Source organism: Leucopleurus acutus, assembly GCF_964270905.1.
Source record: "Leucopleurus acutus genome assembly, chromosome: 2".
In the NCBI taxonomy this organism is placed as follows: domain Eukaryota; kingdom Metazoa; phylum Chordata; class Mammalia; order Artiodactyla; family Delphinidae; genus Leucopleurus; species Leucopleurus acutus.
This window is the reverse complement of record NC_139143.1, coordinates 40,743,351-40,769,117: the sequence shown is the minus strand read 5'-3', so window position 1 is coordinate 40,769,117 and position 25,767 is coordinate 40,743,351.

Here is a 25,767-nt window from a genome sequence, read left to right as displayed (position 1 = left end):
TGCTTCCAAGTACATTTGATTCCCTCAGCAATCATCAGAAGGTTGCTAGGCCTCACTTTCCCCTGACGTTGCAATGATTAAGAAGGACACATAATACATAGATAGGCCCCTGGGTGCCTTGAAAGCAAGCCTAGCTTCTGTAGGAACCAGCTTCGCGGGGCTGTGGTGAGAGAAGTGGGCAAAGCAGAAGGAAGTCTGTTACCGATACTTCGTGCCATCAGGTGATAACGCAACCGTTCATCTTCCTGTTGAAGAGTTTGAAGTGCGCTCACAGTTATGAATGAAATTCTCTCAGATTGGTTTTTTAAAATTCCTTTAAAACACCAAGCTCTTAAATAAGTTATAGTAGCTTCCTGCCTCAGCGACTGCTCCGACACAACATGCTGTGTGTTTCTTGTGTTTGTGGCTGCCTATCATCTGAGCCCCCTTCCTGTAATGGAGGAATTCCCTGCCATTTGAACTTAAGTGAAAAGCAGGGCCAGTGTCCCACTTTAGAAGTAGAAGGACCAGATACTTACTTTCCCAGCACCTGTTGCAGCTGGGGAGTAGGCATGGGATCTGAGCTTGGTCAGTTGGATATGAGCACCTGGTTTGTTTTTTTTTTAAAGTAGTTATGTATTCAGTATTTTATTTATTTATTTTTGGCTGTGTTGGGTCTTCGTTTCTGTGCGAGGGCTTTCTCTAGTTGTGGCAAGCGGGGGCCACTCTTCTTCGTGGTGCGCGGGCCTCTCACTGTCGCGGCCTCTCCCGTTGCGGAGCACAGGCTCCAGACGCGCGGGCTCAGTAGTTGTGGTACACGGGCCTAGTTGCTCCGCGGCATGTGGGATCCTCCCAGACCAGGGCTCAAACCCATGTCCCCTGCATTGGCAGGCAGATTCTCAACCACTGCGCCACCAGGGAAGCCCAGCACCTGGGGTTTTGACTCAGGAAAGAGTAATGCAGAGAAAGAAGCAGAGAAACAGAATTTATTCTAGCAAAAGCTAGAATATCTAGTTCCCATGCCAGGGATGGCATGCAGTGTCCAGTGCTGGCAGCAAGAAAGGCTTCATCAGACTGGCTCCATGGTATGAGCTTGGCTATGTCTGTGGCTGCCTCCCTCCTCTTTATTTATATGCCCATTTTCAGAGCTTGAGTTCCCAGGAAATCCTATGAACTATCCAGCTCCTTCTTCTGGCTTCCCAGGCCCAAACTTTGGAGATGTCTTTGAGTCTTTTTTGTAACCCTATGTCCAATCCATCAGGAAATTCTGAAAGTGGCTTCTCTCCTCCACCAGTACCCCCTGGCCTGAGCCACCATTATCCCTCACCGGTTCCTGCAACAGCCTCTTAACTGGCCTTCCTGCTTCCGCCTTTGTTCCCATACCGTCCTGTCTCCATGTAGTAGCTGGTGATCTTTTAAAATCTTAAGCCAGACCCTGTTACTCCTCTGATCAAAACCATCCCACATCTCTGATCTTACTCAAAATAAATGTCAAAATACTTACTGAGGTCTCCATGATTGGCCCCTTGCTTGCTACCTTTCTAGTCTTATCTGCCTTCTCTTCCTTACTTGCTCTGCTTTGGCCACACAAGCCTCCCTGCTTTACTTCAAACTGCTGAGCACACTCCTGATCCCAGACCTTAGCCTTGCCATTCCCTCTGCATGGAGCACTCTTCCCCAAGATGCCAATGTGACTTGCTGCCTCACTCAGTCAGGTCTCTACTTAAATGTTATTTTATCAGATAGGCCACCTTGACCACCCTATTTAAGATAGCACTCCTTTCCTCTGCCAGATCCCCTCTTTTTTTTTTTCTCACATCTGAATCATTCCTCTTTATTTTTCTTCTTTAGCACGTGAAACATATTTGTGCGTTAGTTGGTGGTTTATCTTCCCTACTACAATGTAAATTCCTTGAAAATAGGGACTTGGTTTTCTGCTATATCCCCAAGGGCCTAAATAAAAGCACAGAGTGAGCACTCAAGAAATATACATTAAGTAGATGTGTTGACCAAATAAATTCCATTTCTGCTTTTACCAGCTACAGTTGGTTTCTGTTTCTTACAACATAAACTCCCAAGAACCTTATCTGATAGACATCGTGTAAGGCCCAGTACTCTGGAGCATCAAATTGATCTTTCGTTTAGTGACCCTAGGCAAACTTACTTAACATCCAGGGACTCAGTTTCTTTATATGTTGCCCCTCTTTAACATAATTTTACAATTTCTTTAAAAAGCCAAATTTCAAAGCAACAACAGAATAGTGGTTTTTCCAAATTACTTTTCTTTTTAATAAATTTATTTATTTTATGTATTTATTTTTGGCTGCATTGGGTCTTCATTGCTGAGCACGGACTTTCTCTAGTTGCGGCGAGCAGGAGCTACTCTTCATTGCGGTGCACAAGCCTCTCACTGCAGTGACTCCTCTTGTCGCAGAGCACAGGCTCTAGGTGTGCAGACTTCAGTAGTCGTGGTACTTGGAATCTAGAGCACAGGCTCAGTAGTTGTGGCGCACCGGCTCAGTTGCTCTGCGGCATGTGGGATCTTCCCGGACGAGGGCTGGAACCCGTGTCCCCTGCAATGGCAGGCAGATTCTTAACTACTGTGCCACCAGTGAAGCCCCCAAATAACTTCATTCTTTAACTTTTACAATTAGCTAAATATCTTCTTAGAAACGAGTCACTTCTCCTCAAGGTTTTCTTATTCTCATCTAATTCTTTTTATTTATTTATTTATTTGGCTGTGCCGGGTCTTAGTTGCGGTGTGCAGGATCTTCACTGCAGCGTGCGGGATCTTTTTTTTAGTTGCAGCATGCGGGCTCTTAGTTGCGACATGCGGGATCTAGTTCCCTGACCAGGAATCGAACCTGGGCCCCCTACACTGGGAGCGTGGAATCTTAACCACTGGAACTCCAGAGAAGTCCCTCAGCTAATTCTTATATATTGCCAATGCCACTTGTCACTATTGCCACCCGTATCACCATCACAATCATCACTAAATAAAAGTAACAATCTAAAATATAGTATAGGATTTGGGATAAATAAACGCTAAGGAAGTTCAGAGCAAGGGAAAGTTCATCATGAATGGGGTTGAGAAATGGGTAGGACTGGAGTTAGGCTTGAATGAAAGGTAGAATTAAGGTGATCAGAGGGGAAAGGTGGTCTACAGGCACTTTATACACATGAAACGAGCACTGCAGGTATATGATGAGGGGGTGGAAGAATCAAGCAAGGTTTCATAGGGATACCCACAAGCTATACACTAGCTTCTCTTGATTTCTAGGAAAAGATTTCGATCTCATAGTTTAAAGCTGTGTCTCAGGCCTTTCTCTAAATTGTACCTCAACCAATCTTGCTTCCTTCATCTTCTTACAATCGAAGACTGTATAAACATTTTTTTAAAGTTCGTTTGCATCATTCATTGACTTCTATGAAATGGTAGTCCTTTACCTCTTTAACTGCTACCAAACCAAGTTTTTCCCTTCCTATACTTATTATATATTTTAATGTATATACTGGACTTTCCAATTACTCCTGTACATTTTTATCTTTTAGCCCAACATTAGAGCTTATTACTTAGTAGTTGGAATTCTAACTCTCTAGGTCAGTATAGTACAGTTTATGTCACCTGATAATTTCATATAAGTATTTCTTATAGGTCTTTATCCAAGTTGTTGAGGAAAATATTGTATGAAGTAAGGCCTGGGCCCTCAGAGTTCTCTCACCAAGCTGAAATTGATCTTATCAGTATTTGGGTTTAACTTTTCAATCAACAATAAATAAATTCACCCAACTATTTTTGCAGGGAAGAGATTGAGGTTTGTTTAGTAAATAGAGCCACAGACTGAGATGTCTATGAACGTGATTTTGACACAAATTTGTCACTGACTTTGTCAAGTTAACTAACTTCTTTTGACTCATTTGGAAAATGAGAGGGCTGCACTAAACTCATTACCTGTTCCAAAATTCAGGGATTTTATCATCTAGTCCATATTTCCCCATGAAAAGAGACAATATTGTACTATCTCTTTAAGTATCCATTTTCTCTCTCAAAGACGGAGCAATAATATTTCTCTCTGGCCTAATTAATGGCATTTCAGCAAAAGTGAGTCTCACAATATTCCCAAGGATAGTCTAATTTCGATTCATTCTAAAAAACTTTGTTGAGTGCACGCATACCGTGCCAGGCATTGTACTAAGGGTCTTCTAAAAGAAATCACCAACAGTAAAAAACAAAGTTAACTACCAAATAAACCCTGCATTCCCCAAATGCCTCCTGCTTATTGATTTTGGATCTGTGCAGAACTATGGAAGTGTGTCTCAGACTCCTTTCCATTGACACTAGCCATTGTAGTTTCCACAGCATCAATCATTACTCATTTCATTAAAAGAACTGTATCTTGTCCTTGAATTCTCTGAGATATTCTCTCATTCCCTCAGCGGCCTTATGCAATTAATCGTTTCCTTCATTCTATTTTTCCGGTGTTCCTTCTGGGACCTTTAGGGAAATGGGAATTATATCAGTTAGGATTTGATTAGGGATGAAGACCACTAGGAATGACATAGCATAAAGGATTTATTATGGGGATTGGGTCTTTTACAATCCTGGGAGCCAGTTAAGCAGTCTATGTAAGTCTGTGGCTCCTGCATCCAGTGCTGGGCCTGCCTGAGGTCAGCAAGGCCAGCGGTTGGAAAGGGGAGATAGACTGAATGTGGGAGACACAAAGGCCCAAGTGCAACCTGTGAGGACAAAATGGAACTGTGTGTGGGTCTTTCTCACTCCTACTCTAAAAGCTGGTTTTCCTTAGCATACAGGAAAATTTCCTGTACATGCACATGGCCCAGAATTTGGAGAGAATGAAGGAGGATATCCAGTGGGAGATGTAGCCTGCACCAAACCAACAAAATGAGCCAGTAGATAATTGATGATGTGTGAACTGCATAACTGCTGAAACCCTACACTGACCTTCAGAGCACAAAATTGGCTACTACTTCACTTCTACTTTCAAAATCTCATGCAAACTTCTCTTGTGGACAATTCTAACCAAGAACCTTGCAGAGAAGGAAGGAAATTATGGGAAATGTAGTTCTAGCTTAGCTACTGTTGACGCAGTACAAAGCCATCATAAGAATCAAAACACAGCTGGACAGCTCTTACAAACTTCTTCTCTTTTATTGTTCAGAATCTTTTGAAGTATTCATTCCCAAATTACCTGCTGCTGTACTTATTTCTGTTATCAGGCTATGGGGAAAAAAAAATGAAACCTACAGAAAAAAAAGACTTCAAATATTTTTACAGAGGAAATTCTAAAAATTATTTTAAAATATAAAAAAAACTAAATAAAAAAACATACTCTATGTTCATAGACGGGAAGCCTCAATATTAAAGTTAATAAGAAAGTAAGTTAGGGGCAGTGGTCCCCAACCTTTTTGGCACCAGGGACCGGTTTTGTGGAAGACAATTTTTCCACGGACGGGGATTGGCGGGGGGATGGTTCAGGCAGTAACGCGAGCGATGGGGACCGCTGCGGAGCGGCAGATGAAGCTTCACTCACTCGTCCGCCACTCACCTCCTGCTGTGTGACTCGGTTCCTAACAGGCCACGGACCAGTACCAGTCCGCGGCCCAGGGGTTGGGGACCCCTGGTTAGGAGATTTCCCTAGCGGACCAGGGGTTAAGACTCTGCGTTCCCAATGCAGGGGGCGCGCGTTTTATCTCTGGTGGGAGAACTAAGATCCCACATGCTGCATGTCTCAGCCAAAAAAAAAAAAAAGTAAGTAAGGTGGGACCAAATTAATCTAAAAATTTGATAAGATTCCAGACAAGGGCTTTCCTGGTGGTGCAGTGGTTAAGAATCTGCCTGCCAATGCAGGGGACACGGGTTCGAGCCCACGCACGGGTGGGACCAAATTAATCTAAAAATTTGATAAGATTCCAGACAAGGGCTTTCCTGGTGGTGCAGTGGTTAAGAATCTGCCTGCCAATGCAGGGGACACGGGTTCGAGCCCTGCTCCAGGAAGATCCCACATGCCGCAGAGCAACTAAGCCCGTGCGCCCCAACTACTGAGCCTGCCCTCTAGAGCCCGTGAGCCACAACTACTGAGCCCACGTGCCACAGCTACTGAGCCCATGCGCCTAGAGCCAGTGCTCCACAACAAGAGAAGCCACCGCGGTGAGAAGCCCTCGCACCACAACGCTGCTCACCGTGCGCAGCAAGGAAGACCCAGTGCAGCCATAAATAAATAAATTAATTAATTAATAAAATTTATTAAAAAAAGATTCCAGACAAAATCCCAAAAGACTTGTGTTGTAGAACTTATACTTCACATAAAAGATTAAAAGGTCAAGAATAGCCAGGAGTATCAAAACCTATAGGTGGTTGCCAGAGGTGGGGGTTTGGGGGAAGTGGGAAAAATGGGTGGAGGGGGTCAAAGGGTGTAAACTTCTAGTTATAAAATAAATGTCATGGGGATGTTAAAGAAAGGCCTATAATAAGGACATGATATTGAACACCATGGTAATAGTATAGGGATTGTCAAGGCTGCCAGTGAAGCAGAATAAAGAGGTAGGTGCAGATACATAAAATGTGATCAATGTGACACCACAAATTGTGTAGCAAAAAATTAATTATTGAAAAATTGATATTAGAATAATCAATAATCCACAACTGAAAAAAGTATAATAGATCTCTATTTTATATCATGTACAGAAAGAAAAATCCAGGTAGATCAAGACTTAAATGCAAAAAGCAAAATTTTAACATTTTTAGAAGAGAATTGGAGAATTCTCCAATTCTCATTGGAGAATTTTTTTATACTTCGGATGGAAACCTTACGGAAAAAACCCAATAATTTTGAAAGTATTATAATGTAAAAATTCTGTACAACAAGACACCATAAAGTGAAAAACAAGCCAAAGGCTAAGGGAATATAATTGCAATAAACGTAATTGACATGGGTTAACGTTTAGAATATGTAAAGAACACCTACAACACAATAAGAAAATGAAAAACAGCTTAACAGAAAAATGAACAAAAGATATGAGCAAGCAATTTGCAAAAGAGAAAATGTAACAGGCAAGAGCCAAATCTGACTACATGTTGGATCTGTGTCTTTAACTTTTGCTTCCCGTTACTTCTGTTCACTAAAAGGCTACTGTCTATACATAGTGGCCTGCCTCGAGGAACCCTGCCCCTATGCCTGAATGTTAAACCAAAGTGCCTTTGTTCAGGGAAACATCTGGACCCTGTCCACCTGTGGATGGCTGCAAGAAAGAATACTTAACACATCCCCTCCACGAAGCTGACCATTCCAGGGGATATTTGCCATTAGTCTGCCATCTTCTCAGTCTGCCGGCTTTCTGAATAAACTCGTATTCCTTGCCTCAACAGCTTGTCTCTGATTCATCGGCTTGTCATGCGGCAAGCAGAGTGAGTTTGGACTTAGTAACAAAAACACAAGAAAGGAAACTCAATCTCTCTACTATGAGAAACGCACATTAAAATAACAGATCACTCATATTCATCAGATCAAAAAAAAAAACATTTTAAAGTCTACAAAAACAAGTAGTGGTGAGGATGTGAAGAACTAGAACCTTACACACTGCTAACATCTCTATTCCTAGGTATAAACAATCTACTCTAGAAAACCCTTTGTGTATGTACAATGAGAAATGTATAAGAATATTCATTGCAACATTGATGTAACATTGAAAATTGCTAATGATATAAATGTCCATTAATAGGTCACCAAATAAATATAAATTGAGGTATATTCATTCAATAAAAATAGTCAATAGTTAAAATTAATGTATTAGAGTTACATATACCAACATGAATAATATATAAAAAATAATCTGGAATAGAAAAACAATTTGCAGAATTGTATATTTATAGTGTGACACCATTTAAAGGAAGTTTAGACATACGTAAAACAATAGAATATATTATAGTATATAGTAAATGTATAAAGGCATGCAGGAAAATGATATATACTAATATAACGGACACCCCTGGGGGGAAAGAGAAGGGGATTATATCATAAAGAGCACAAAGTGGTTCAACTATATACATTAATGTTTAATTTCTTTTAAAAAAATCTGAAGCAAACATGGCCAAATGTTAAGATTTGAGAACCTGGGTGATGGATACCTTGTTTTAAAATTAGTCACTATATTTCCTGTTTGCCTGAAATAGTTTGTAATTTAAGTGGAAGAAAAGAAGACAAGAAGTTTGTAATTTAAGTAGAAGGAAAGAAGACAAGAGCAATTCCAATAGGGGCACCCCACCCATCTCCTACTCAATGCCACAATTTTGCTGCTGTGTCTTCTTCACAGTAGATCACCATGGTAGAATGAAGAGGAAAAAGTCCTGTTTTTCATAGATTTGAGTTCTGGTCCTAACTTGGTCCCTTTTGAGTTGTGTGAGTTAACTCAAGTCACATGATTCAAAAGGTACAGAGCTAGGATTATTTGAATTAGTATTGAGTTGGTTTCCTTTCTGTAAAATAGCAAAAAAGTAAACCCAGTTTTCAAAGTGGTTGTGAAGATTACCTGAAGCAGCTTATATAAGATAACTCACAGAGTGCCTGTCTTATAGACATATGATAAACAAACGTAGAGTGAATGAGTGATTTCCTTCACCTATTTCTGACTTCCTGCCCTTCTGTTCCCACTCTCAGTGCCCTATCCTCAGCCTGATTTGCTGAAAGGCATGAATTTTCTTGGTTTTCTCATAAACCTTCAAATTTTTCCTGTCACTCCTAAAAGGTAAGGGCAGTTTCTTTTTCGCATTCTGTAGATGAGGAAACTGAAACCCATAAAAATGAAGGAATTAGACAAATATGGTATTCAGGAGAGTAGCTGGCACTGAATCTCCTGATTCTTGGCCTGCTATTCCAAACAGTCTGCCATAAAATTAACAAAACAAAACCAAAAGTAAACAAACAAAGCAAAATCAAAAACCTTAGGACTTCCTAAAAGATGACAAAGATTAACTGTGCTCAGACCCTAAACTTCCCATACTCTTTTTTTTAAAACTATTTATTTATTTATTTTTGGCTGCGTTGGGTCTTCATTGTTGTACGTAACTTTCTTTAGTTGCGGCGAGCAGGGGCTACTCTTTGTTGTGGTGCGTGGGCTTCTCACTGCGGTAGCTTTTCTTGTTGCAGAGCACAGGCTGGCTGTAGGCATGCAGGCTCAGTAGTTGTGGTGCATGGGCTTAGTTGCTCCAAGAAATGTGGGATCTTCCTGGACCAGGGCTCGAACCTGTGTCCCCTGCACTTGCAGGCAGATTCTTAAGCACTGTGCCACCAGTGCTTAAGAAGTCCCCCATACTCTTTAAGTTTCAAAAACAAATCATTGAAACAGTGAAATTTCAATATCAACAATAAGACTCAAAAAATTAAACTCAAGGCAAAAGTACACACAGAAGTTAATACAGGGCCTATAAAAATAGTAATACCACGTTAGCTCACAGTTAACCCAACCATTGAAATGGCTGAGCCATAAGAAACACAAAAATATGTTAGAGAGGAGCTGAAAATTAATTCCTGAAGAAGATGCAAGGGAATATCCAGTCTAGAGAATTCTCATATGTATGTACCAAGCAACACCTGGTCAGATTTTCACATTACCAAGTAAGATAATTGTGTAAAACAGTGAAAAGCAAAATAGACTCAACAGGAAAAAGTCAAATCAGTGAAATGAAAAATAATTTAGAGAAATATATTAGGAAATAAAAAATATAAGTAGATTTTTAAATAAAATGAAAGAGGAAGGTAGAACCAAATTTTGAATAATAGAAGTCTCAAAGAATACAGAAAAACCATCACAGGTGTGATCAATAAATGTATAAAAGAATATTTTTTCACCCCATAAAAGACCCAAGATTGGACACAAAAAAGATCAGAGGATATCAAAATTAACTAGCAGAGACCAAGACCATGGCTTTGGAAAAAGAAATTAAATTACTAATAAAAATGAAATAGGGCTTCCCTATTAAGAATCTACCTGCCCCACTGGGTACCAAGTTTAGTTAGTATGGAGGCTCTGGGCAGGTCGAGCCTGGTCATAAAAAGGGGTGGGGAAAGGACTGGAGGCCTGAAGTCATGTTTCCTTAGCCCGAGGAAGCATAGGCTCAGATCCCAGATGCGCTGTTTAGACAAGGCCTCCAACAACCACAGTGCAGTGAACTGAAGTGAGGCCAGATTGTGTGCGTGCGTGTGTGTGTGTGTGTGTGTGTGTGTGTGTGTGTGTGTGTGTGTGTGTGTGTGTGTGTGTGGTGTTCGTAGCCTTAAAGGTGATATGGATTCCTGTTCTAGAGTCTAGAAGGTCTTGGATTCCTGGCACCTGTGAGTTGTTCCAAGTTTAACATTGCAATTAGGTTGAGCTTAGGGCCAAGCCTAGAGCAGAAGCTTTCTTACCTGACAGCACTGGGGGCTGGGCCCTTAGGTCACTGGTCAATTGAGAAATGATGTTAAAGAGCAAAATCATTAAGTCACTTAAAAATTACACATTTGTATCCAATTTTTTAATTTAGAAGCTTCTTTTTTTAATTATTGTGGTAAGAACACTTAACATGAGGTTGACCCTCTTAAATTAAAAAAAAGAATACGCCTGCCAATGCAGGGGACAAGGGTTCAAGCCCTGGTCCGGGAAGATCCCACATGCTGCAGAGCAACTAAGCCGATACACCACAACTACTGAGCCCATGTGCCTAGAGCCCGTGCTCCGCAACAAGAGAAGCCATCTCAATGACAAGCTCACGCACCACAATGAAGAGTAGCCCCTGTTTGCCGCAACTAGAGAAAGCCCGTGCACAGCAACGAAGACACAATACAGCGAAAAATAAATAAATAAAATAAATAAATTTATCAAAAAAAAAAAAAAAGAAATAATTCTAAGCCTTCCAGCCTGAAAAGAAAAGCGGGCTATAGGCAAGTTAGAGCAGCTTTACATTTTGCCATTAAAACAAAACTGAAGGAATCAAAGGGGAGAAAAAGACATTTATTTCAAATACAAGTTTCATTTGTAAATAAATGGACAAGGAAAGCGATATTAGTTTGGCAAAGTGTTGATAAAATCTAGGAAGCCTTTTTTTTTTTTTTTTTTTTTTTTTGCGGTACGCGGGCCTCTCACTGTTGTGGCCTCTCCCGTTGCGGAGCATAGGCTCCGGACGCACAGGCTCGGCATTCATGGCTCACGGGCCCAGCCGCTCCGCGGCATGTGGGATCCTCCCGGACCGGGGCACGAACTCGTGTACCCCGCATCAGCAGGCAGACTCCCAACCACTGCGCCACCAGGGAAGCCTAGGAAGCCTTTTGTATTTGGTGTCTTTAAAAGCACCAAAAGCTTTGAAAGCTACTGTTTGAAGAAAAGTGATTTTGAGGAAAAGTGATGTATTATGTGTCAGATTGGCTAGGCTATAACCCTGTTATTCAATCAAATACTAAACATTCAATATAACCCTGTTATTCAAACACTAAAAAGGTATTGCTATCAAGGTATTTTGTAGATGTGACTAACATTTATCATCAGTTAACTTTAAGTAAAGGAGATTATTCTAAATAATCTGGGTAGGTCTGATTCAATCAGTTGAAAGCTCGTAAGAGCAGAACTCAGAAGAAATTCCACTCGTGGACTGAACCATCATTTAGCTCAGCAAAGAACTTCAGCCTGTTCTTCTTGATGGCCTACCCTATGGATTTCAGACTTTTCAAGCCAGTCCCCACAATTGCAAAAGCCAATCTCTTGCAATGAATCTATTAATATCTATCTCCTACTGGTTCTCTTTCGCTGGTGGAAGCTTGACTGACACAGTGATATTAACTATGGTTGTTGGTAAGTATCTTCATTGATATAATATTAGGAAAAGATATAAAAGAGAGTTTGATTTTAGGAATTATAAAACCTCATAGTAAATTAATAAAGAATGAGAAACTATGAGGAAATTATAAGACAAAGAAGCTAAATGTACTAAACTGCTCATCTTATAATGTGGTAGCCAAATTCTTATTTTTATTAGACGGTTATAAGTAAGTAAATATAGAGTTAAGGATGTTTCTGGACATAAGATATTCACCAGTAGAATTAAAAATAGGGTGCTTGAGCTAGCCAGCCTCCAAGATAGCTCCCAATATCCCTGCCTCCTGGTATTTACATTCTTGTGTTGTTCTTTCCCGCACTGCACTAGTGTTGGTCTGCATGACCAATAGAATATAGCAAAAGTGATAGTATGTTATTGGGGAAATTAGGTTATAAAGATATTATGGCTTCTACCTTGATTCCTCCCTCTCTCTGGATCATTTGCTCTGGGGAAAGCCAGCTGCCACGTCATAAACAGCCCTGTGAAAAAGTCCATGTGGTAAGGAACAAGGCCTCCAACTACCAAGCCATCAAGGTCTTCTATTTGGCTGCATTGGGTCTTCATTACCGCACACGGACTTTCTCCAGGTGCAACGAGCAGGGGCTACTCTTCATTGTGGTGCACGGGCTTCTCATTGCAGTGGCTTCTCTTGCTGCAGAGCACAGGCTCTAGGCGCATGGGCTTCAGTAATTGTGGCATGAGGGCTCAGTAGTTGTGGTTTGCGGGCTGTAGAGTGCAGGCTCAGTAGTTGTGACTTACGGGCTTAGCTGCTCCACGGCATGTGGGATTTCCCGGACCAGATCTCAAACCCGTGTCTCCTGCATTGGCCGGCGGATTCTTAACCACTGCGCCACCAGGGAAGCCCCGCCAAGGCCTTTTGACAACAGCCACTGAGTGAATCTAGAAGCAAACTTGCAGCATCTGCCCCTCCCCGCATCAAGCCTTCAAAAGACTGAAGCAACAGTAGACTGCAGCCTCCTGACACACCCTATGTAAGAAATACCCAGCTAGACCACTTCCAGATTCCTGACTTTTAGAAATTGGGTGTGATAATAAATGTTTGTTATTCAAGCTGCTAAATTTATCTTACAAATTGATTTAAAAGACAAAAGGAAACAAACTAAAACCTATAGAAAAGGCAGAACTGAAGAAACAAGAATAAAAGTTAGGAGACATAAAATAGAAAAAAAAAAAAGAAAGTAAGATAAACCAAGCATAACAATTAAAATTATTCTAAACACTCGAAATCCTGCATTAGAAGGTAAAACAGCATAAATTGTTCAGAAATTAATTAAATAATATGTTATTACGATAGATACTTAATAGCCAAAAAGTCTAGGAAGGCTAAATATCAGAGAATGGACAAAGATAAACTAAGCTAAAATGGGCAAAGATAAAAAAGGAAAGCAATGATAGCAATATTCATATCAGATTGAGTAGAACTTAGGGCAAAAAAGCACTTAAGGCCAGTGGAGTTATTGCATATGAGAAAAGGTAGTCAACAATGAAAATATAATAATAAGGAATTGATATGGATCAACATGGCATCTAAATATATAATGCAGATTGATAGACTTATAATGGGAAAATAATAAAAATACAATTATAGTGGGAGATTTTAATACTTAAATAGCAATGACAGATTAAGCAGATAATATATAAAGGCATGGAAGATCTAAAATATTCATAATGTAGAATATTATTTCAGATTTTATATTCTACAAAAATGGCTACACATGTTCATATATAAAAATTGAGCATCCTGGGTCATGGAGAAAGTTTTCATTAAAGGCAATAAAGGAAAACATTTTATGGGCTATATTTTCTGTCCACAATTGAACAGTAGCAGCATATGTGTTTTCTTATAAATAGCCCCCAATCACCTGTAAATTAAACAAGTATCCAAGGCTATAAAATTGTATGGCAAATATTAGTGATTTTTATTAGTTACTTTTTTTTTTTTTTTTTTTTTTTTTTGCGTTATGTGGGCCTCTCACTGTTGTGGCCTCTCCCGTTGCGGAGCATAGGCTCCGGATACACAGGCTTAGCAGCCATGGCTCACGGGCCCAGTCGCTCCGCGGCATGTGGGATCTTCCCGGACCAGGGCACGAACCCATGTCCCCTGCATCGGCAGGCGGACTCTCAACCACTGCGCCACCAGGGAAGCCCTACTAGTTACCTATTTTTAAAAAAATAAGGAAAATGCCAACCTATCTAAATCTTTGTGATAAGTCAAAGCAGTCAAAGCAGTATTTGAAGGAAAATATAGAGTTTTAAATATTTTATTGTTTCTTGAGAGAGAAAAAAAGATTGTATAAAAAGCAACAACAAACTCCCCAAAAGTAAATAGAAGCATGGGAATAATTAAAACCAAAATAAAATTAATTAGAAAATAAAAACAGTGTCATTATGTAAACATCATGAAATAGACAAGCCTCTGACAAATCTAATCAAGGAGAGAGAACATAAACATAAAATATTAGGAATAAGGAGGTAATATACGAACATGCCAAATTTTTCCCTGTCCTAAAGAGGAAACCCTTTCTTTTACTGTAGTTCTCTTTCTCTCTTCTTTTGAAAGACCCTCTCAAAACCAAACAATTTTTTGGAAATAGCGTATGCTTTCTGATTACAAAAGTAATACAAGACTTATATTTCTGGTAGTTTAACAGACTAGGCACTAGAGGACTAAACCACCTGTTAAAATCAACTAAAGTTACTATATTTTTTAAAGTCTCAAATGTAATTTAAATTTCAAATTTCTTGTAATTTAAAACTTTTGTATTTACTGAAGGAGATCTTTAGACTTTATCATCTATTTTAATCACATATTACTCTTGGGCATACATAAACAGTAAAATATAAGTGAAAGAAATCACTTAAGTTATGCCTAAAATTTTCCATTTAATCTTATTTTTCTACATAATCAATGCTCTGTGACATTAAGAACCTTGGTGATATATTATTTCATAAAATAATTCTTAAAAGAATGAAAAACCATTGATGCTGGGCTCTTAAGCTTGACTTTGCAATTATGCAGTACTAACTTACTTTTGACTTAGGTTTCAGGGATGTTGCTAAATATGTGTGGTTCACTATGACGACAGCTTCTCTCCGCAGACATTTGATCCCTAGGGGTTAAAATATGCTCCACTATCATCCTCAAAATTTTCTTCTGAGTCACAGATGTTCATCCTGCAAGTTTTGATGCTTCACTCCTGATATTCATACATGCATAAAAAATTTGTTTATCTATGTTATGCCTGACCCTGGCTGACCATGATTGTAGGATGCCATCAATTTAAGATGCATGCTAATTTCAGAGATTTTAAAATGTTAAAGAATGTATATTTTGAATAATGAAATATGATAAAGTGGGATGAAGTGAAATATCTAGCAAAAGTGGAAGAGCTAAAGATTCAATTTATATAGCGTTGCATGGCATGCAAGTTAGAAGTCAAAGCCCAGGAGCATCTAAAATAGGGAAACTCCTTTTAGGAGATACTTCTGCTAACCACCCTATCCACCCAGAAAGCTGAGTTTTCAAAGTGTTACACTCTCAGTGTCAGGCAAATTACGAATCATCCATTTCCCTACCACAACTATCATCACCAGGAGACTACAACAAAAATTGCTCATCTCAAAAGTTTGTGCAAGTTGGGAAGAAGAGGAGAGTATATCCCCTAAGAATCTGTAACCAGACAATTTTAGTGCAAGTTTGCAGCCCAAACACCTCCAACCTGGACAGTTAAAAAACCTAAAGCCAAGTAATAGGTTTAAAGTAGTCCTAGTACAATGATGCCCTCAGGTGCCCAAAAGAAGCAAAAGCAAATCCCTCTGAAGGAACTCATCCTCCTCTCAGGTTTTAAAAACTTCCCAAAGAAAATGTTTTTTTAAAAAATCACTTCATAGTAAAACAACAATAACAAAACAAAACAAATCACAAAGCCATCAGGAAACAAAGTACCATGAGCAAGAGCCAGCAGAAATCACAGAAAAATCAGAACTGCAAAGACATCAGATGTTGGAATTACCAGACACCAAATAGGAAAATTAAAAAGTATATTTAATAAATTTCTAGAAATAAAAGAGAAAGTTGAAAAAAGTTAAAAGCCAACATATATGAAAAGAAACCAAAAAGAACTAAATATATATATATATATATGAATTAAAAAATTTCTATACAGAACAAAGAGAAAAAGATGATAAATATGAAAAAGATAATGGAGGATATAGTGTAAGGATCTAACAAATGACTATTCAAATCTCCAGAAGGAAGAAAGAGAGAAAATGGGGCAGAAGAAATAATTGAAGAAATAATGGCTAACAATGTTTTAGAGCTAAAGAAAGAAAACAATTCATAGATCCAAGAAATCCAGGGAATGCCAAGTAGAGCAAGTAAAAAGAAGGTTATACCCAGACCTACAAAAGGGAAACTACAGAATGAAAAAAAAAAAAAAAAAGTTACTTGAGGCAGCCATTAAAAAAGAGAGATTACTCTCACATGTATCATAATTAGAATGACATATGACTTATCAACAGCAACAATGGAAGCTAGTGAAGCTAGAAGACAGTGAAAGAATATTTTTAAAATGTTTAATGTGCTGAAAGGGATAACTGTCAACCTGAAATTCTATGACCAGTGAAAACATCTTTTAAAAATGAAGGCTAAATAAAGACATTTTCCAAACAAAAATAGAAAGTTTGCCACCGAATATCTTCATTAAAGGAAATTCTAGAATGTGTACTTTAGGCAGAAAGTGATCACAGATGGATGGTGTGAGATGAAAGAATATATTAATAATAAAGAACAAAATAGTAAATACATAGATAAATTCAAACACTGGCCATATAAAACTATAATAATAACAATGCCTTAAGAAAAATTTTAAAATGACATTAAAATTAAAATACATGACAATATTAGCATATAAATTCAGAAGGAAATGTTTGGAGTGGGAATATTCTAAGTTCTTTTTTCTTTTTAAACTTGGCCTTGTGTTTTGGGGGGGAGGTGGCTGCATTGGGTCTTCGTTGCTGGTGCAGGCTTTCTCTAGTTTCAACAAGCAGGGGCTACTCTTCGTTACAGTGCACAGGCTTCTCATTGCAGTGGTTTCTCTTGTTGTGGAGCATGAGCTCTAGGTGCATGGGATTCAGTAGTTGTGGCATGCAGGCTCAGTAGTTGTGGCTCTCAGGCTCCAGTAGTTGTGGCACATGGGCTTAGTAGTTGTGGCTCCTGGGCTCTAGAGTGCAGGCTCAATTGTTGTGGCACATGGGCTTAGTTGCTCCATGGCATGTGGGATCTTCCCAGACCAGGGTTCAAACCCATGTCCCCTGCATTGGCAGGCAGATTCTTAACTATTGAGCCACAAGGGAAGTCCCTCTAAGTTCTTTTGTACTGTTGGAGAGGAGGTTAAAAATTCTGATTCACTATACATTTTCCATTTATCTCTTCATATTACCTTCCTTTAAATTCTTGAGTATATTTAAAATAACTTTAAAATTCTGTGCTACTAATTCCATCATCTCTGTTATTTCTGATTCTGTTTCTATTAACAGCTTCTCCTGGTATGGGTCACATTTTCCTTCTTCTTTGTATACTATTTTTTTTTTTTTTTTTCTTTGCAGTATGTGGGCCTCTCACTGTTGTGGCCTCTCCCGTTCAGGAGCACAGGCTCCGGACGCGCAGGCTCAACGGCCATGGCTCACGGGCCCAGCCGCTCCGCGGCATGTGGGATCTTCCCAGACCGGGGCGCAAACCCGTGTCCCCTGCATCGTCAGGCAGACTCTCAACCACTGCGCCACCAGGAAGCCCATGTATACTATTTTTTAATTGAACGCTGGACATAGTAAATGTTTCAATGTTGAGCAATGGATTTTGTTGCCTTCTTTTAAAGAGTGCTGAATTTTCTTTTAGCTGACAAATTTCTGGATCCTTTCAAGATTTGTTTTCAAGCCTCATTAGAGTGGGTCTACAGTAACCACTACTCTAGGACTAGTTTATTCCTACTAGTAAGGCTTGATCTTTCTGGAGTCTCTACTAAATGCCCCAGGTATTTAAAAATTTCTTTCCTGGCTGGCTGGTTAAAATTCAAATGTCTCTCAACTTCATGTATTCTCTGGAATTTTTCACCTTATTGTCCCTCATTAGTTCTTTGCCCAGCCTCAAGAAGGTTTTTTTTGTTTTTGTTTTTTTAATTTTGTTTTGTTTTGTTTTGTTTTGGCTGTGTTGGGTCTTCGTTTCTGCATGCAGGCTTTCTCTAGTTGTGGTGAGTGGGGTCTACTCTTCGTTGCTGTGCACGGGCTTCTCATTGTGGTGTCTTCTCTTGTTGTGGAGCACGGGCTCTAGGTGCATGGGCTTCAGTAGTTGTGGCATGTGGGCTCAGTATTTGTAGCTCACGGGCTCTAGAGCGCAGGCTCAGTAGTTGTAGTACATGGGCTTAGTTGCTCCGCAGCATGTGGGATCTTCCCGGACAAGGGATTGAACCCATGTCCCCTGCATTGGCAGGCGGATTCTTAGCCACTGCGCCACCAGGGAAGCCCCTCAAGGAGTTTTACTCTATGCATTCATAGATTGGTATTCAATCAAAAATATCAAGGGACCATGGCCCAAATGTCCAGAACCATTTCTCTATGTAACTACCTCTTCTCCAGTGCTCTGCTAAATAATTCCAACTGCCTCAGCTTCTCCAGATTCTAAATCTCTCTGTCTCCTTAACTCAACAAGTCCACTGTAATCTGATTGGGTTCTCCCTCTGATACCAAGCAAGGCCTTGTGGGGCTCCTGGGCACAAAGCCTTTCTGTGTCCCCCATTTCTTTGATTACAGGAAATAACCTTCATTCAACCTCCATGACCTTCCCCAACTTCCAAGGGGCAGATTCAAGCAGTTGTTAATTAGGGAAGGGAGGGGATGTGAGACAAAGGAGAAACAAACAGTCAAGAGAAACAATAGTGTAGCCTTGGGGCAAGGTCCTTTTTCCCCACCAAGGGATACACACAAAGATATCTTTGAGCTGTTTTGTAGATACTGAAAACCCCTCCAGGTGGGAGAAGTTAATGATTAATGATGGTTTGCTGCCCACAAGCATGTAGACCCCAGACCAGTTGGAACCTGAAAGTTGATGATGCTGACTCCTACTTACCACACCACCAACCCATCAGAAGAATGTAAGCCCATCATTGCCTTGATCCTATCACCTACCTCTGACCACAAGCCCTGACTATTAGACCTCTCCCTATTCCCCAGGGAGGGAGGCACATATCTTGAGGTGCTACCCTGCTGTGTTCCCTCTTTGTCTGGCAAAGAATAAAGATACTCTTTCTCTTTCTTCCAAAACCCTGTCTCCGAATTTCTGTTCAGCATCAGTGCACAGAAAGTCAATATTTTGGCATCAGCTCCCTATGTCATATTCCAGAAAATGCCACCAAACTGAAAGCCGGAATGGTCACAGGACTGACCTTGTTTGTTTCTATTCTTTCAGGGATCCTAATCCTTTGCTGCCTATTGATCAATGTCTGAAAATCGTTATTTTTTATGTTTTGTCCAGTTTTCTAGTCATTTGTGATATATATAGGGAAGGGGCAAGTCCAGTACTAGCTACTCTGTCGTGGCCAGAACATTATTAACTTAGACTATGAGAAATTAGGCATACATGTTAACATTTCTAGGGTAATTTCTAAAAACATAAGAATAGATAGCATATACTTGTGGTAGATTGCAAAAATGACCACAAATTCTTCCCATCCCAAAAGAAAGTAGAGTCTATTTTTCTACTCCTTAAAAAAAAAAAAAAAAATTTATTTATTTATTTTTGGCTGTGTTGTGTCTTTGTTGCTGTGCACGGGCTTTCTCTAGTTGCGGCGAGCAGGGGCTACTCAGCTACTCTTTGTTGCAGTGAGCGGGCTTCTCATTGTGGTGGCTTCTCTTGTTGCAGAACACAGTCTCTAGGCTCATGGGCTTCAATAGTTGTGGCATGCGGGCTCAGTAGTGGTAGTGCACAGGCTCAGTAGTTGTGGCGCACAGACTTAGTTGCTCTGTGGCATGTGGGATCTTCCCAGGCCAGGGATCGAACCCATGTCCCCTGAATTGGCAGGCGGACTCTTAACCACTGAGCCACCAAGGAAGTCCCTATTTCTCTACTCCTTAAATCTAGGTTGGCCATGTTATTTGCTTTGGACTTTAGCAAACAAGAGATAAGTGGAAAAATGAAGTTTTGTGTAGTGGAACTTATTTGCTTCATGCTCTTCAAACTTCAAGCTGCCACTGAAAGAAGTCTGAGTGAGATAATGGCTGCCAAGAGACATGTGACCCTGTCAATAGTCACCCCTATTGGTCTGGCCAACACTCTGCCAACCACCAGACATATGAGTGAAGTCATCCTAGATCATCCAACTGCCAGCCAATCTGCTAAATGGCCACAGATTCAGAGATCCACCTAGACCAGAGCACTCCCCAGATGGTCCAGGAATTGTGAGCCAAACAAACGATTGTTGTTTTAAGCCACCATCTGTTTTTGTTTGTTTTTTGTAGAGGAGAGAAAGATCGTTGTACAGCAAGAGCTAATTATATATAAACTTCAAAGACTAGAATTAAAAACTAGAATGAGAGAAAAAAAATTATACAAGAAAAGCACAGGACAAAAACAAATAAAAAGCAAAACAAAAAAAGCACAAAATGGCAGAAGCAAAATTTTAATTATAAGTGTAATAACTATAGTGACTACAAAAAAACTCAAGTGAACTAAAAGGTACAGCTAAGACAAAGATTGACAGATGGAATTTTTTTTTTTTTTTTTTTTGCCGCTTCTATGCAGCATGCAGGATCTTAGTTTCCCAACCAGGGATCAAACCAGTACCCAGTGCAGTGGAAGTGTGGAGTCCTAACCACTGGACTGCCAGGGGATTATCCAGACTGAATTTTTTTTGAAAGATAACTATATGCTATTTCCTTGAGACATACCTAAAATAAGATGTTTAGGTCACAATTAAAAAGAGGAAATTAACCAGTATACTTTAAAAAATAACTCATGAGTAAAAATAAATCATAATTAGAAAAATATTTAAAAGAACACTAGCATGAAGACTATATCAAAACTTGTGGTATACAACTAACGAAGTATTTAGACTAAAATTTACAGTTTTTTTGTGTGTGTGTGGTATGCGGGCCTCTCACTGTTGTGGCCTCTCCCGTTGCGGAGCACAGGCTCCGGACGCGCAGGCTCAGCGGCCATGGCTCACGGGCCCAGCCGCTCCGCGGCATGTGGGATCCTCGCGGATCGGGGCACGAACCCGTGTCCCCTGCATCAGCAGGCGGACTCTCAACCACTGTGCCACCAGGGAAGCCCTAAAGTTTGTAGTTTTTAGTGCTTATTAAAGAAATGAAAAAGCTAACAGTGAGTTAGACACTAACTTTGGAAAAAGACCAACAGAGAACAGAAGGAAGAAAGGAAGAGAATAACAAAGATCAGAATGGAAATCCATGAAATGTAATATAAACACATAATACAGAGAAAAAACAAAATCAAAATTACTGATGAAACTGACAAACTGCTGGTGAAATTGATCAAGAAAAAGGAATGGTGGCAGAAATAATCAGCAATACGAATGAAATAGTATATAACTATAAATGCTACAAATATTAAAATATAGCATAAACAATTTAATGTCAACAAGTTTTAAGAGTTTGATAAAATGGACAAACTCCTAGAAAATATAATTCCTGGACTTTTCTTTGTTAGGGGATTTTAAACTACTGACACTCTCTTTGGTGATTATAAGATTATGTAAGCATTCTACTTCTTGAGTCAGTTTTGGTAAATTACATTTTCTACAAGTTTGTCCATTACCAAAGAATTTATTCCCTAATTTATAAAAAGTTTCTAAGAATCATTGAAAAAAAATAAAATCAATAGAAAATCAATCAAAGAATATGAACAGGCAATTCACAGAAGAAATATAAACATACAATAAAGTACAAAGTATACTGTACTGATAATTCTTGATAAACGGCAAAGCATAATGCAAATAATGGATGTTGTTAACACATTACTATTTATGACACCACAAGTATTTTTTTCTCATTTAATATAGGTAAAACCTCTACTCATTCTTCTATCTCTCTTCCAGGTTTGTTTCCATTTTTTTTTTTTCACTAGCTCTCTGCCTGTCTCTTATTCCATCCTTAGCCTTCTCTTTCTCTCAATCCATGTTTTTTCACATAGGGTGTTCACCACTTTCCATGGTTTCTACTATGCCTATTGAAATTATACTTGTTCTTCAATAATAATAGCTACTACTTACAGTGATTACTTAGTATTTTATCTTTATTAATCATATTGATGAGGAAACTGGGGCACAGGGCTCTTAAGTAACATGCCCAAGAGACATAACTAGTAGAACTCAGTTTTTTTCTTCCAATTTTATTGAGATAAAATGGACATATAGCACTGTATAAGTTTAGGGTGTACAGCATAATGATTTTACTTAACATATATCATTTGACTTAATGATTGTCACATATATCATTTGACTTAATGATTGTCACAAAAAGTTTAGTAAGCATCCATCATCTCAAATAAATATAACATTAAAGAATAGAAAAAATATTTTTCCTTATGATGAGAACTTAGGATTTATTATTTTAACAGCTTTCATATATAACATACAGCAGTATTAGTTATATTTATCATGTTGTTCATCCCAAGTACTTATATATCTATATCTGGAAGTAGGTACCTTTTGACTGTCTTTATTCAATTCCCCTCCCCCCACCTCCTAATTCTGATCATCACAAATCTGATCTCTTTTTCTGTGAGTTTGTTTGTTTTTGAAGTATGATTGACATACAACTCTATGTTAGTTGCTCTTACACAACATAGTGATTAGCTATTTCTATGCATTTCAAAATGATCCCCACAATAAGTCTACTTATGTCACCATACAAAGATATTACATAGTTATTAACTATATTCCCCAGACTATATATTTCATACCTGTGAATTTTTGTTTTGCAACTGGAAGTTTGTGCCTCTTAATCTCCCTCACGTATTTCTCTTCTTCTCTCATCCCCCTACCCTATGGCAACCACACATTGTTCTCTGTATCTATAACTCTGTTTCCATTTTGCTTTGTTTGTTATTTAGATTCCACACTTATGTGAAGTCATACAGTATTTGCCTTTCTCTGTCTGACTTATTTCACATAGCATACCTTCTGGGTCCATCTATGTTGTTGCAAAATAGCAAGATTTTATTCTTTTTTTTAATGGCTGAGTAACATTCCATTTGAAATATTTACCACATATTCCTTATCCACCTATTGATGGGCACTTATGTTGCTTTCATATCTTGGTTATTGTAATGCTGCAATGAACATAATGGTGCATATATCTTTTCTAATTAGTATTTTCATTTTCTTCAGGTAAATATCCAGGAGTGGAACTGCTGGATCATATGGTAGTTCTATATTTAATTTTTAAAGGAATCTCCATACTGTTTTCTATAATGGCTGCACAAATTTACATTCCCAACAACAACACAAGGGTTTCCTTTCTTCACATCCTCTCCCAACACTTGTTATTTGTTGATAATAGCCATTCTGACAGGTGTGAGGTAATATTGTGAGTTTGATTTACATTTCCCTGATGATTAGTGATGTTGAGCATCTTTTCACGTGCCTGCTGGCCATTTGTATGTCTTCATTGGAAAAATGTCTATTCAGATCAGCTATACTTTTTCTAATCTGGTTGTTTGTTTTACTGATGTTGAGTTGTATGAGTTCTCTGTATATTTTATATATTAACCCCTTATTAGATATGTTGTTTGCAAATATCCTCTCCCATTCAGCAGGTGGTCTTTTTCTTTTGTTGATAGTTTCCTTTGCTGTGCAAAAGCTTTTTATTTTGATGTAGTCCCATTTGTATATCTTTGCTTTTGTTTCTTTTGCCTGAGGAGGCATATCCAAAAAAATATTACTAAAACCAATGTCAAATAGCTTACTTCCTATGTTTTCTTCTAGACGTGTTAAGTTTCAGATCCTTTATTTAAATCTTTAATCTATTTTGAACTTATTTTTGTTCATGGTATGAGAGAGTAGTCCAATCTGATTCTTTTGCATGTAGCTGTCCAGTTTTCCCAACATCATTTATTGAAGAGGCCGTCTTTTCCCTATTGTATGTTCTTGCCTCATTTGTCATAGATTAATTGCACATATAAGTGTAGGTTTATTTCTGGGCTCTTTATTCTCTTCCATTGATCTATGAATCTGTTTTTGTGTCAGTACCATACTGTTTTGATGAGTGTAGCTTTGTACTATGGTTTGACATCAGGGAATGTTGTACCTCCAGCTTTCGTCTTCTTTTCCCAAGATTGTATTGACGATTTAGGATCTTTTGTGTTTCCATATTTGTTCTATTTCTGTGAAAAATGACATTGGTATTTTGACAGGGATTGCATTGTATCTGTAGATTGCCTGTGTAGTATGGTTGTTTTAACAATATTAGTTCTACCAATTTATGAACATAGTATATCTTTCCATCTGTTTGTTTCATCTTTAGTTTCTTTCATCAGCATCTTATAGTTTTCTGAGTATAGGTCTTCTGTTCTTTTTGATGCAATTGTAAATGGGATCGGTTTCTTAATTTCTCTTTCTGATAGTTTGCTGTTGGTGTATAAGAATGCAACAGATTTTTATATGTTAATTTTGTATCCTGTAACATTGATGAATGTTAGTATTTTTTGGTGGCATGTTTAGGGTTTTCTATGTATAATATGTCATCTTCAAACAGTGACAGTTTCCTATTTGGATTCATTTTGTTTCTTTTTCATGTCTGATTGCTGTGGTTAGGAATTACAACATTGTGTAGAATAAAAGTGGTGAGAATGGGCATCCTTGTCTTGTTCCTGACCTTAGAGGAACAAGATCCTCAGCTTTTCACTGTTGAGTATGATGTTGGTCATATATGGTCTTTTTTTTTTTGGTATGTGGGCCTCTCACTGTTGTGGCCTCTCCCATTGCGGAGCACAGGCTCCGGATGTGCAGGCTCAGCGGCCATGGCTCACGAGACTAGCCGCCCCGTGGCACGTGGGATCCTCCTGGACTGGGGCACGAACCTGCATCCCCTGCATCGGCAGGCGGACTCTCAACCACTGTGCCACCAGGGAAGTCCCATATATGTTCTTTATTTTTTTGAGATATGTTCCCTGTATACCCACTTTCTGGAGACTCTTTATCATAAACAGATGTTGAATTTTGTTGAAAGCTCTTTCTGCAACTACTGAGATTATCCAATGATTTTTATTCTTCAGTTTGTTAACATGGTGTGTCACATTGATTGATTTGTGGATATTGAACCATCCTTGCATCCCTGGGATAAATCCCACTTGATCATTGTTTATGATTCTTTTAATGTAATGTTGAATTCAGTTTACAAATATTTTGTGGAAGATTTTTGCTATGTGTTCATCAGTGACATTGGGCTATAATTTTCTTTCCTGTGATATCTTTGTCTGGTTTTGGTATCAGGGTGATGCTGGCCTCGTAGAATACGTTTGAAAGCACTTCTTTATCTGCAGTTTTTTGTTTTTTTTGGAAAAGTTTGAGAAGGATAGGTGTTAACTCTTCTCTAAATGTTTGGTAGAGTTCACCTGTGAAGTCATCTGGTCTGGGACTTTTGTTTATTGAGACTTTTAAATTTTATTTCTGATTCAATTTCATTACATGAAATTGGTCTGTTCATATTTTCTATTTTTTTCTTGTTCAGTCTTGGGAGATTGTACACTTCTAGGAATTTGTCCATTTCTTCTAGGTTGTCTATTTTATTGGCATATAATTGTTTGTAGTAATCTCTTATGATCCTTTTTATTTCGGTGGTGTTGATTGTAAATTCTCCTTTTTCATTTCTGATTTTATTGATTTGGGCCCCTCTCT